Source organism: Oncorhynchus keta, chromosome 24 (assembly GCF_023373465.1).
Source record: "Oncorhynchus keta strain PuntledgeMale-10-30-2019 chromosome 24, Oket_V2, whole genome shotgun sequence".
Taxonomy (NCBI): domain Eukaryota; kingdom Metazoa; phylum Chordata; class Actinopteri; order Salmoniformes; family Salmonidae; genus Oncorhynchus; species Oncorhynchus keta.
The window spans coordinates 39724257-39737607 of NC_068444.1; the positions used below are offsets into that span (position 1 = coordinate 39724257).

The 13351-nt window shown below is 42.7% G+C and overlaps 1 pseudogene; it reads right to left on the minus strand.

Moving 5' to 3' along the window:
- Window positions 1-13351, minus strand: part of LOC118357535 (zinc transporter ZIP11-like) — a 156440-nt pseudogene that overhangs the window by 42773 nt on the left and 100316 nt on the right.

Below are 13351 nucleotides of genomic sequence, written 5' to 3' on the forward strand. Positions count from 1 at the left end.
CACAAATCAGCTGGGCTAGACAATCTGGACCCCCTCTTTCTAAAATGATCCACCACAATGGTTGCAAACCCTAATAATAGCCTGTTCAACCTCCCTTTCGTATCGTCTGAGATCCCTAAAGATTGGAAAGCTGCCTCGGTCATCCCCCTCTTCAAAGGGGGAGACACTCTAGACCCAAACTTTTACAGACCTATATCTATCCTACCCTGCCTTTCTGATAAGAGAATTTTGTTCTCCAGGTTCATAACCCAATTTAATTGTGATTACTCAGTCTGCTATATCAGGATTTGTAAGATATTGATAGAAATGAAACAGACAGAGGCCCAGCTAAATAGCCAAAAAGGTTTATTCACGGAACGTTCTGAAGTCAAGAATAAAAATAATTTAATTTTTAGACTGACTTCTCACGCCCACACTCATACGCATACAAATACACACACACACATAGGCACACACATACACACAAACATACGCACACACTGTCTGTCTCCCTACCCAGCCGACAGAGATATTGACCTTGTCCTTGAGAAGTACTACACGTTCTCTCCCAAATCTCTAGTCAGGTCGGCACCAAGCTCAGACAGTCTGTGTTTATAATACCATAAGACATATTGTCTATACCCTAATTCTGACTAGGACTACACATTTATGATTTTATACATTCTAATCAATTCCATACAATTATATGTTTCAGGGTGGAAAATTCTAATCATTCAATTAACAGACATTTCTCATTTCTTTCTAAAGTCTAACAGATCACCGACCATTTTGAATCCCACCGTATCTTCTCCGCTATGCAATCTGGTCTCCGAACGGGTCATGGGTGCACCCCTCAGCCACGCTCAAGGTCCTAAACAATATCATAACCTCCATCCATAAAGGTTATGCTTTATCTTGGCCAGTGTAATGATCTTTGTCTTCATCGGATGAGGAGTAGGAAGGATCGTACCAAAACGCAGCCTGTCCATGATATTTATTATAATAGAACACGAAAATACAAAATAACCAAGTGAATGTAAGAAATGAAAATGGAAACAGCCCTGAAAGGTGAAACCACAATACAGGAAACAACTACCCACAAACACCAGGTGGGAAAAGGCTACCTAAGTATGGTTCTCAATCAGAGACAACGATAGACAGCTGCCGCTGATTGGGATCCATACCAAGGCCAAACACATAGAAAAGAAAACATAGAAAAACAACATAGAATGCCCACCCCAACTCACGCCCCGACCAAACCAAAATAGAGACGGAAAAAAGGAACTAAGGTCAGGGCGTGACAGCCAGGTCGCAGTTGTAAATGAGAACTTGTTCTCAACTGGCCTACCTGGTTAAATAAAGGTGAAATAAAATGTTTATAATAATAATAATAATCTAGGTCGGGTGAACAAAGGGACTTGAGTGTCTGTACGTTATCACAATCACACTATCATGAAACACACACCACCTCCTTTCTTCTACCTGTAGAGATCTTTATTCCCGTCAGTGCGATGTACTGAGAACCCTGTGGTTTAGATCGTATCTGTCGGAAAGATATCAGTTTGTCTCTGTGAATGGTTTGTCCTCTGACAGATCGACTGTAAATATTGGTGTTCCTCAAGGTTCCGTTTTAGGACCACTATATCTTTTACCTCTTTGGGATGTCATTCGAAAACATAATGTTAACTTTCACTGCTATGTGGATGACACACAGCTGTACATTTCAATGAAACATGGTGAAGCACCAAAATTGCCCTCGCTAGAAGCCTGTGTTTCAGACATAAGGAGGTGGATGGCTGCAAACGTTCTACTTTTAAACTCGGACAAAACAGAAATCTTGTTCTAGGTCCCAAGAAACAAAGAGATCTTCTGTTGAATCTGACCATTAATCTTAATGGTTGTACAGTCGGCTCAAATAAAACTGTGAAGGACCTCTGCGTTACTCTGGACCCTGATCTCTCTTTTGACGAACATATCAAAACAGCTTTTTTCCATCTATGTAACATTGCATAAATCAGAAACTTTCTGTCCAAAAATGATGCAGAAAAATGAATCCATGCTTTTGTTACTTCTAGGTTAGACTACTGCTATGCTCTACTTTCCGGATACCCGGATAAAGCACTAAATAAACTTCGGTTAGTGTTAAATACGGCTGCTAGAATCCTGTCAAGAACCAAAAAATTTGATCATATTACTCCAGTGCTAGCCTCCCTACACTGGCTTCCTGTCAAGGGAAGGGCTGATTTCAAGGTTTTATTGTGAACCGACAAAGCATTACATGGGTTTGCTCCTACCTATCTTTCTGATTTGGTCCTGCCGTACATACCTACACGTACGCTACGGTCAGAAGATGCAGGCCTCCTAATTGTCCCAAGAATTTCTAAGCAAACATCTGGAGGCAGAGCTTTCTCCTATAGAGCTCCGTTTTATGGAATGGTCTGCCTACCCATGTGAGAGACGCAAACTCGGTCTCAAACTTTAAGTCTTTACTGAAGACTCATCTCTTCAGACTACACTCATATGATTGAGTGTAGTCTGGCCCAGGAGTGTGAAGGTGAACGGAAAGGCTCTGGAGCAACGAACCGCCCTTGCTGTCTCTGCCTGGCCGGTTCCCCTCTTTCCACTGGGATTCTCTGCCTCTAACCCTATTACAGGAGCTGAGTCACCGGCTTACTGGTGCTCTTTCATGCCGTCCCTAGGAGGGGTGCATCACTTGAGTGGTTTGAGTCACTGATGTGATCTGGAAATCCCTGTCTTAGGTCAGTTAGGATCACCACTTCATTTTAAGAATGTGAAATGTCAGAATAATAGTAGAGGGAATTGTTTATTTCAGCTTTTATTTATTTCATCACATTCACAGTGGGTCGGAAGTTTACATACACTCAATTAGTATTTGGTAGCCTTGGCTTTAAATTTAAAACATGGGTCAAACATTTTGGGTCTGCCTTCTGAGGATTAGGATTGAGGTCAGGGCTTTGTGATGACCACTCCAATACCTTAACTTTGTTGTCCTTAAGCCATTTTGCCAGAACTTTGGAAGTATGCTTGGAGTCATTGTCCATTTGGAAGACCCATTTGAGACCAAGCTTTAACTTCCTGACTAATGTCTTGAGATGTTGCTTCAATATATCCACATAATTTTCCATCCTGATGCTGCCATCCATTTTGTGAAGTGCACCAGTCCCTCCTTCAGCAATGCACCCCCACAACATGATGCTGCCACCCCCATGTTTCACGGTTGGGATGGTGTTCTTCGGCTTGCAAGCCTCCCCCTTCTTCCTACAAACATAACAATGGTCATTATGGCCAAACAGTTCTATTTTGTTTCATCAGACCAGAGGACATTTCTCCAGATAGTAGTCTGGCTATTTTATGGCGGTTTTGGAGCAGTGGCTTCTTCCTTGCTGAGCGCCCTTTCAGGTTATGTCGATATAGGACTTGTGTGGATGTAGATACTTTTGTACCTGTTTCCTCCAGCATCTTCACAAGGTCCTTTTCTGTTGTTCTGGGATTGATTTGCACTTTTGTCACCAAAGTACGTTCATCTCTAGGAGACAGAACGTGTCTCCTTCCTGACTATTGTTTGTACAGATGGACGTGGTACCTTCAGGCATTTGGAAATTGTCTACTATTTTTTTCTGAGGTCTTGGATGATTTCTTTAGATTTTCCCATGTCAAGCAAAGAGGCATTGAGTTTGAAGGTAGGCCTTGAAATACATCCACAGGTACACCTCCAATTGACTCAAATTATGTCAATTAGCCTATCAAAAGCTTCTAAAGACATGGCATAAGTTTCTGGAATTTCCAAGCTGTTTAAAGGCACAGTCAACTTAGTGTATGTAACCTTCTGACCCACTGGAATTGTGATACAGTGAATTACAAGTGAAATAATCTGTCTGTAAACAATTGTTGGAAAAATGACTTGTGTCATGCACAAAGTAGATGTCCTAACCGACTTGCCAAAACTATAGTTTGTTAACAAGACATTTGTTAAGTGGTTGAAAAATAGGCTTTAATGACTCCAACCTAAGTGTATGTAAACTTCTGACTTCAACTGTATGTGTATGGTCAGGCACAGATGCACTCACACCCATACACACATGCACATCTATGCTCAAGCAGACACACACACACACACACACACACACACACAGTTAGCATGAAAAACAAGAGGTGTAGAGAAACACGAGAGAATGCTCAGGGAAACAACTAAGGGAAGAAAAACAATTTAGATCCAATATAAATTACCTTCCAAACAATTTGTATCGAAGTGTGTCCCTTTCAGTGTCAAGCACAGAGAAAACATGGAATCATTGCTTGGCGATAAAAAAGAAGAAGAGACTATACACCTCAAAGGGCTAAATGCCAAAAGCTCTTATAAACATGAGTGCAGATTAACCTGAGCAATGAGGCTTTAAAGAAAAGGCCACAGGCCCAGAGGACAAGCCTACAGCCAACCACGGTTGAGCATCGCGAGAAGGGGGGCTTTGTTTGGTCCATTGAGCCTGGGGCAGAGCCTGGAGCTGGGCCATTGGACCAGAACGAGCTCATATGTACTCATCCTCTATCTGTGTTGTCCCCTCCATTTTGCTCTCTCACTTCCTTCATCTGGGGGGGCTAGGGGCTGTTTGTATATACTGTATGGGTGTATGCGTGTGTGTGCCTGCGTCCGTGCGTGTGTGTGTGGGATCCGTGTCCCCAACCGCTAGTGACCTCTCAGGGGGACTGTAATTCAGCTGTCATTCGCACAGTCAAATGTGTTGCACGCCTTGTTGGTTAAGCCAGAGAAAAGGCTTGGTCGTGCTCTGTGGCTTGCCAAGCTTCTATCATGTAAATGTGACACACACACAGTCAATTCTCAGGGGAGGATAGGGACAGTCAGAGACAGCAGCATGGCTTGGAGGGCTCAATGTGGGGAAGCTTAACAGTGGACTGGTGAATGGCTCAGTGGGCTGACTACTGGTAACTAATAAGCCTATGGAGGTTTCTGTGTTGTGGTTCAGATCAGTCCAGTCCACACCAGCCGAGATCAGGAAACATTATACAATGAACAGTCATACATATGGTAATATATACATGAACAACATACTTATGGTAATATATACATGAACAACATACTTATGGTAATATATACATGAACAACATACTTATGGTAATATATACATGAACAACATACTTATGGTAATATATACATAAACAACATACTTATGGTAATATATACATGTAAACATAAGTAATAGTGACCAGTAGCAGGATAGATACTGTACATACTAATGCTAATGGAAATGAATAATCAATGAACAGCGGCGTAATGGTAGTAATACATCTAGTCAATAATCATTGATGACCAGAGAAGCATGATGATGGCTCTGGGAGAGAAGACTGGGGTCCAGTAGTATATTTGTATGCATTCTAATGCTATCACGCTAATCCTCAGTAAGTTAAATTATGCCTTTGAGTGCTCCCATACCTGTCAGCTTTGAACTGTTGATTGATTACATTTTCCCTGTCCCTGATCCAACACGATTACCAGACACACACACACACAGTCTTGTATAACTGACCTTGTGGGGACACTCAATTCAGTCCCATTCAAAATCCTATTTTCCCAAAACCCAACCTTAACCCTAAAGCTAACCTTATCTCCTAACCCTAAAACTAACCCTAGCTCCTAACCCTAACACTAATTCTAACCTTAACCCTAAACCCCCTAGAAATTGCATTTGACCGTGTGTGGAAGAACAAAATGTCGCCAGTTGGTCAAATGTTTTGTTTGTTTACTATTCTTAGCCAAATACATTTAAACACAGTTTTTCACAATTCCTGACACTTAATCCTAGTAAAAATTCCCTGTCTTAGGTCAGTTAGGATCACCACTTCCAGACTCCGACAAAATTGAAACTAAATCGACGCCTTGTAGCATGCATGGCCTTGTCATGATAACATTGAGATATACCAGGCTAATGGTGTGTAATAATGTGTCTGTATGTGTATTGTAATTGTCAATACGTTCTGTTTCAAATGACTACATTTCACCAGCTCTGATATCCCGCCCCCAATAAAAACTGCACTGAATTGATGCCTTGTAACATGGCCTTGTCATGCTAACATTAAGATATACCAGGTAAATTATGTGTCTGTCTAGTCTATAACGCATTGTTGCTATGCGTGCTGATTCAGATTACTGTATTTCACCAGCCATGATATCACAGACGGTACATGTCACCAATTCATATGGATGTGCGTTCATCCGCACATCCTGGAAAACACTGGCGTTAAAAACACTGACGCGAAATTCCCCCTAGGTACAGATCTAGCTTCCCCTCCCCCAACCATAACCTTAACCATTAGCGTTGAAAATGTAAAACTGACCCAAGATCAGCGTGTAGGGGCAACTTCACTCGACACTGTCATTGAACTATGCACATCTGTTCACGTGGAGTTAAGCTAGACTGCCTGTGAACACAGGAATCAATTAAACTTCTCACTCTGACGTTTTCCTCCAATTAAAAGGACCACACCTTGGGGGCGAGGCCATCGATTAGGTAACTATGTTTGTACATTGAATTAATGGACCGTTTTTTTTGTTTGTTCTCATCCATATTTCACTAACACATGTGGAGTGACACAGGGATGCTCCTGCATCCTAAGCCTGTCCCACTCTTACGACCACGGATCACACTTTCCCTCCTGAAACCTCTGAAAAACACTGCTATTGCTTCTCCCAGTTGGTGCAGGTTTAAGCTCATTTCGGTAAAAACACATATAGGAGCAGACTTGCCTCGACAAGCAGGGGATGCCTAGCGGTAAGTGCATAGCCCCTTCAGGAAAGCACAACTCATCCTCATCAATACTCCATCATCAGTCAGACGAGTAGGGTTGGGCGGTATCCAGATGTTCACATCATCATTATACCGTCCCTCTCTCATCACGGGATCTCGGTTTCATTACCGTTTTAGTACACAAGGCGGTGTTATAAACACAAAAAGCCCATTGGCCTCCTTATTTATTCAGCCACTTATTTACCGAACTAGCAAGTTAAACCAAATGCACAGCTGGACTCACCAGCTCCCGCTTTCTCCCGTTGTGCTTTTTTACAAACAAACACGTGACCGGGTCAACAGTTCTGCGGAACTACTGTAAGCTTCATAATGTAAGATAACGTATTGCACAAGTTGACTGCCGGTATTAACTTAAAAAGTATCTACTAATATTCAAATTTTTTGAAAAACCTCAAAGACATTGTTTTGATTATATCGGAAAAACCATCCCGTGGCTTATTCCAAATACCCCGGTATACGGTATATACAGTATACCGCCCAAGCCTACCAACTAGAGGAGGAAGCTAGAGCAAATGGTGTGTTGGCTCTTCAAAATCACCGCTACAGATATATCTTTAGCTATACTAAAATGACCCCTACCCACTACTCCCTCTGAGAGGATTGCTGAGGTGTAGCTTCAGAAATATGGGGAAAATTCCACAAAGGGAATCAGACTGTTACCATATTACTGTGCCTTAAGAACCTAACCTATCCAATTCAGATGTCGGTGAAAAGACTTGGGAAATATAATAGGGGCTAGGATCTAGAAGTTAGGGTGCAGGGGTTGGTTTGGGACTGAGCAACACAGACTGGGCTATGGTGGGTTCGTCTTCTCACCTGGGATGTTGTGGATGGTGATGGCCAGGATCAGGAGGACGATGCGCCTCCAGCTGCTTCCTGTTTGCCCTGCCCCATCCTGTTGCCGACTGCCCACTTCCTGTCCCTCGGAGTCTGAAGAGCCAGCATCGGGGTAGGGGCCTTTCCTCCTTTGGTACACGTCTCCTCCGTTCTCAAGCTTATCTGTAAGGAAGAGAAGACCACATTCAGACAACATTCCTACAACACACTGTGCTTGCCAATCAAGCAATCTTTCAGATTAGAATACGATTAAGCAATGGTAACCATTATTTCAGCAAATGGGATCTAATGAAAAGTCCAAGTGAGACAGAGGTCTGATGAGAAGCTGGTCATCATCACTTGCATTACATTTTCAGTGTAAAGGCATGAGCACAATTCCATTATTTAGCTAACTGTAACAATTTTCAAACAGCATGAATTTAATGTCATGAAATCTCAGTTAATTAACTAAAACAATTGCATTACGGCAATTGTCTGCTTGAATCAGCATGAACAATACACAAAGAGAAAGGCACTGGAAATGATCAAATGACTGCAAACGATTGTTCAATTCTTCTACACAAGAAGAATGAGTGCGTCAATGCAATTAGCAAGAACAAATTGAACAATCTACTTTAAATTCAGAGAGTAAAGTGACTGCACGCTCTGGACACGACTAAATGATGACAATACAACTATTCATGCTGGTACATATGAAGAAGTGTATTACTGTAGTTATTTGTTGTTTCATTTTTTTTTTGCTTCAATAACAAATCTCACCAGATAGGGTCTGCTGTATGGTCGGGATATCTCCCTAAGGGTTATCCCTCTAACTCCCTGACCCTGTGACTCTGCAGTGAGGTCGCCAGTATGATAAGGGACTTTAAGCCAATTTGCAAAATGGTTTCAACAGTGTGTTGGTATACTCTTTGATGTTTGTCTTAGACATTTTGTATTAAGAAAAGTGGGAATGTAATCATTTGTCATACAGGGAAAAGTTTGGATTTCCTGAATCAGAAATGCCTTAAACTGTTGTTTTGGTCTGTCCTCTCTCGAAGTTATGGCGATAGTGACTACAGATGATATAATTTGACCGAGAACAGTGTGAGCCTCACCCCCTCTAACCTGCTGAGGTAATGGCAACAATGGCGTTCATTACGGCCCTGTCCTTCAACACTTCTACCTGAAGCTGAGTGCGGCATGTCCTGAGACTGTCCACGTGAAGTGAGCATGGAGAGAGACCACGCCCAAACTCCTCTCATGCTGCTGATGCACTGGTCGGAAAATGGACAAGACAGAACGGACTGTACGGAATGGTGGTGGAAGCTAAGGTGAGAGATGCATTTGCTTGGGAAAATCAGATTATTCCCCAGATATTGAAATCGGGACATTATCAAAGGCATCCGCTTTGACAGGCATGAGTTACATGTGTGCCATTGTGAAGATGAACGGTAAATGCTATCTGAAGAAGAAAATTAAGATACGCCAGAAGAATGAGTGCCCGGAAGGAAGCAAGGATAAAAAAAGCGAGGATAAAAGTTGATCAACTTTCAAAGCAGAATGACTTTCCTGTTGTTCCTCAACTGTAGTGTATGATACATCATTTTCTAGCTCTGAGTCTCTACTTTTATCCAATGTAAAAATAAACACCATTTCACATTTTGCTACATAAGACCGAATCGAGCCGGTCGGTCACATGTAGAGGCGACTATGGAAGTCAAGTAGAACGTCACACATACCCAGTTCATGGTGGGAGTAGCAGAGATAGTGTTGTAATTTCAGACACTATTGTCAACTTTTTTAAAATTTTTTAAGTTTTATTTTTAAAACCCCTTGTTCTCCCCAATTTCGTGGTATCCAATTGTTAGTAGCTACTATCTTGTCTCATCGCTACAACTCCCGTACAGGCTCGGGAGAGACGAAGGTTGAAAGTCATGCGTCCTCTGATACACAACCCAACCAAGCCGCACTGCTTCTTAACACAGCGCGCATCCAACCCGGAAGCCAGCCGCACCAATGTGTCGGAGGAAACACCGTGCACCTGGCAACCTTGGTTTGCGTGCACTGCGCCTGACCCGCCACAGGAGTCGCTGGTGCGCGATGAGACAAGGATATCCCTACCGGCCAAGCCCTCCCTAACCCGGACGACGCTAGGCCAATTGTGCGTCGCCCCACGGACCTCCCGGTTGCGGCCGGTTACGACAGAGCCTGGGCGCAAACCCAGAGTCTCTGGTGGCACAGCTGGCGCTGCAGTACAGCCACTATTGTCAACTTTCAGTGAGGGGTTCATCCAAGAAGGTAAAACACTTGTAAGACTAGCTATAGATCCCTGTATACAGGAGGTCACCTCACCGGAAGGGAAGTTCGCTGTAATAATAGCATAGATATGCAAGGAGTTGACTCCGCCTAATGGGAGGGTAAAAATACTTGTTCTGGTGGAAATAAGTCTTTGTTTTTTCAGTTGTTTGACACATTGGGTGAATGAACTTGGTTTGAGGTTGACTAGTTGTCCTGAGTTTTACTAACAGTTGGCATTGTCGGCAGGATTCACCACGATTTACAGTCGAACTAGAAAGTCTGAATCAGTGAAACAGGAGCCGGCACCAAAAACAAGCTAGGCACAGTTCCTATACCTGTTATCACTCATTCTGACTTATTGATGAGATGAGAGTCATAGGCTGAACAAATTATAGGATATGGACCTAGAAAACCAGAGCAGAGTAGTACCTGCAGAGGGTAAATCCTAGGGGGTCAATCCCGAGGGGGTTGGTTCCTGCGAGTACCATAAAGTATAGCGTAAGTGCTGGAATGTTATCCCGGGCAGGTTAGTCCCTGCGGAGGATAATTCCAAGGCGGTATATCCCAAGTGGATTGGTTCCTGCTCGCTTCATATAAGCATAGGGTAGGTAAGCCAAAGCAAAAAAAAGTTAAGTCCTAAGGGGTAAATACCAAGTGGGGTTGGTTCCCTACTAAACCCATAAGGGGGGGGGGGGTTGTACGGTAGGTTGTAGAGAAGTAGTCCATGGAGAAGGACAAAAGGAGGGAATGTGGATGGTTACAGAAGGTTGAAACACATTCATGGTTAGAAAAGAAAGAAGGTATTTGAACGTTGTTTGAACATGACTTGCGTGTATTAGCAGTAGCAATAAGGAGAGAGGTTGGTTTATGCACTATTGGGGCAGGCAACCGTGACATATTATAATGAAAATTGGAAGACAACTGTGAATAATTTTGGTAATGTGTGTTGTCAACAACATTGATGTTTGAAACGTGACACTGGTGTATCGACACTGGTGTATCGGCTCCGGTATTCTCCAGCAGTAAATTGGCAGACTCTTCAGTTTTGGTTCTAACACAAGGTATCAGGTGCCGTGGCCAATTAATAGGCACAAATACCGAAACTACTCGCCGGAGAAGTGGGTATCAGTAACTTGGAAAGTTGTTAATAGTGGGGCGTGTATTCGAGCCATGAATGAGGAAATTTGAACACCCTAGACACCGCTGCGAGAGGCACAGAAATCGATCAAATTGGGTACCTAAGAACATTATTTGTAGAGTTCTGAAAAGCAATTCTGTCAAGCGACAGCATTGGGGTTACCAAACTCCACAAAGAATTACTCACAATATTAACTCCACTTTAATTTCTCGTGACCCCTCCTCCCTTTCGTCGGTTCTTTGAAGCTATTTCAGAAGAAGACAGAAAAAGTGTCTCACGAGGTTAAAAAAAAAACGCCCAAGGTTTTCTGATTTGGCCGTGCCAATTTTAACTTTTTACTTTTTAGAATCCATACCCCTGGCATTTTGCATTGATTATCCAACCCCAAAATTGTTTCCACACCCGTCGCCATGTAAAATGATCCAGGTATTGTTACTGGTTCTATGGTCAGAGCCATGCGTAGTAGTTGTATCGCTTTCGATGAACCCCTTCACTGAAAATGGACAATTGTGTCTGGAATGACAACACTATCTCTGCTACTCCCTATACCATGATCTGGGTATGTGTGACGTTCAACTTGACTTCATAGTAGTCTCTGTACTGTGCACAGTTAGCTGTCCTTCCTCTACTATGAGCTATCCCCTGTATCCCTATACACAGATGAGTGGTATCGTTCCCCAGAGACTATTACCCACTTCCTTAATCTATGAGCCACACAAATCTCCGTCATATTCAATTCCACTTCCCCAATTCCACTGTACTGTTAACGCGTTGGTTTTTGGGACTCCATACTTACGTCGGTCCTGACAGACTCTGCAACCCCTCATGAAAATATTATGTCTCAAACACTGGCCCCTTATGTACTTTGCCTCCGGCCTCAAATACATTTTCACCTAGATCATTCCATCTAAACCATAACACATGAATCACTACTGCTAGGCTACTTTGGACACACCTACTCATTTCAAATGGTTCTTCTTTATTTTTACTATTTTCTACAATGAATGGGATCAATTTGGTTTGTTTTTGCTGTTCTCCAAATAGCATTTTAGGAGTTTTAAATTGTGTAGAAATGTAACAAATGAGCTTCAACTTTCTAATTTTGAGGGGATTGTTCCCAGACCTCAAAATTGGCCTCCTGATGTGGTTAAAGCATTGTTGTGGGCTTAGTACATTCAATTGTTTTAGTTGTTCTACAAAAAAAGTGTGAATTCATAAAATAATTAACTAGGAAACCCGGGAAAAATAAAACCATGAAAACAGAATTTACCAAAAAGAAAACAAGCACAAAGACAGGTGAAACAGATCAGGGTGTGACAATGGAAAGTAGGTCATGATAAGCTACTCTCCCCAGCCTGCGAATTAAAGATAACATTTAAATGATGCATGCAGCATCCACTTACCCAGGCCAGTATTTCTTCATTTGGGCCAGTAGCTTTCAGTTGGCACTGGCCTGGTGTGCCACTGGCAAATTTACCTGAATGTCAAGGGCATGCCAATTTAAAAGATAGCTAGTCATTATTAGCCTGGTTTTGTATGTAATGAATGTACATTATGGGACACAGGTCAGGTCATTATTGCCACGCAGTGGTGAAAAATTGGTGGGACTAAATCATGTGGTGCCGCCATCAACTTAAAAAGTGGGTAGAGCACTGAATCAGCTGAATAAATTCAAATAGAAATTTTATTTTTCACAATTAAATTAGTTATGTGAGTAGGGGAGCCAAATAAAGAGAAAGAGACAGCAATATCAGAAGGCTTCAAAGGCAGGATAACACTTGTCAGCATGACCCTGTGCCCGCTAATTAGCATGTGGCCTGTACCTTATTCCCATATGGTGACCTTAGCGTGGGCAAACCTAGCATACGAGCTGGAGAAATGCATTTGCATGGGGCTGCCAGGAGCTCAGGTGCCCACTTCACTGGCTCTCATCTTGCATTAGAGTAAAAGTGGTCGGGAGATGGGGTTGTGTGTGTGTGTGTGTCTGTTGTGTGTGTGTCTGTGGTGTGTGTATGTGTGTGTACGGGGGCTGATTGATTGCAGCTGGGCAATGGGTTCCAGCACCAACAGCCAACCCCCGTAGAGTAGAAACTGATCGACAGGAAGACAGCTCTGATTGTACTATAATTAACCTACTCATCTCTCTGATCATTGGGAATAAGTGCAAGAAAACACACACACACACACACACACAAGCATCCCATACACAAACACACCCACGGGCACGCACACGCACACACGCAAAAGCATACCACACACACTTGAGAGCAATCTTGAG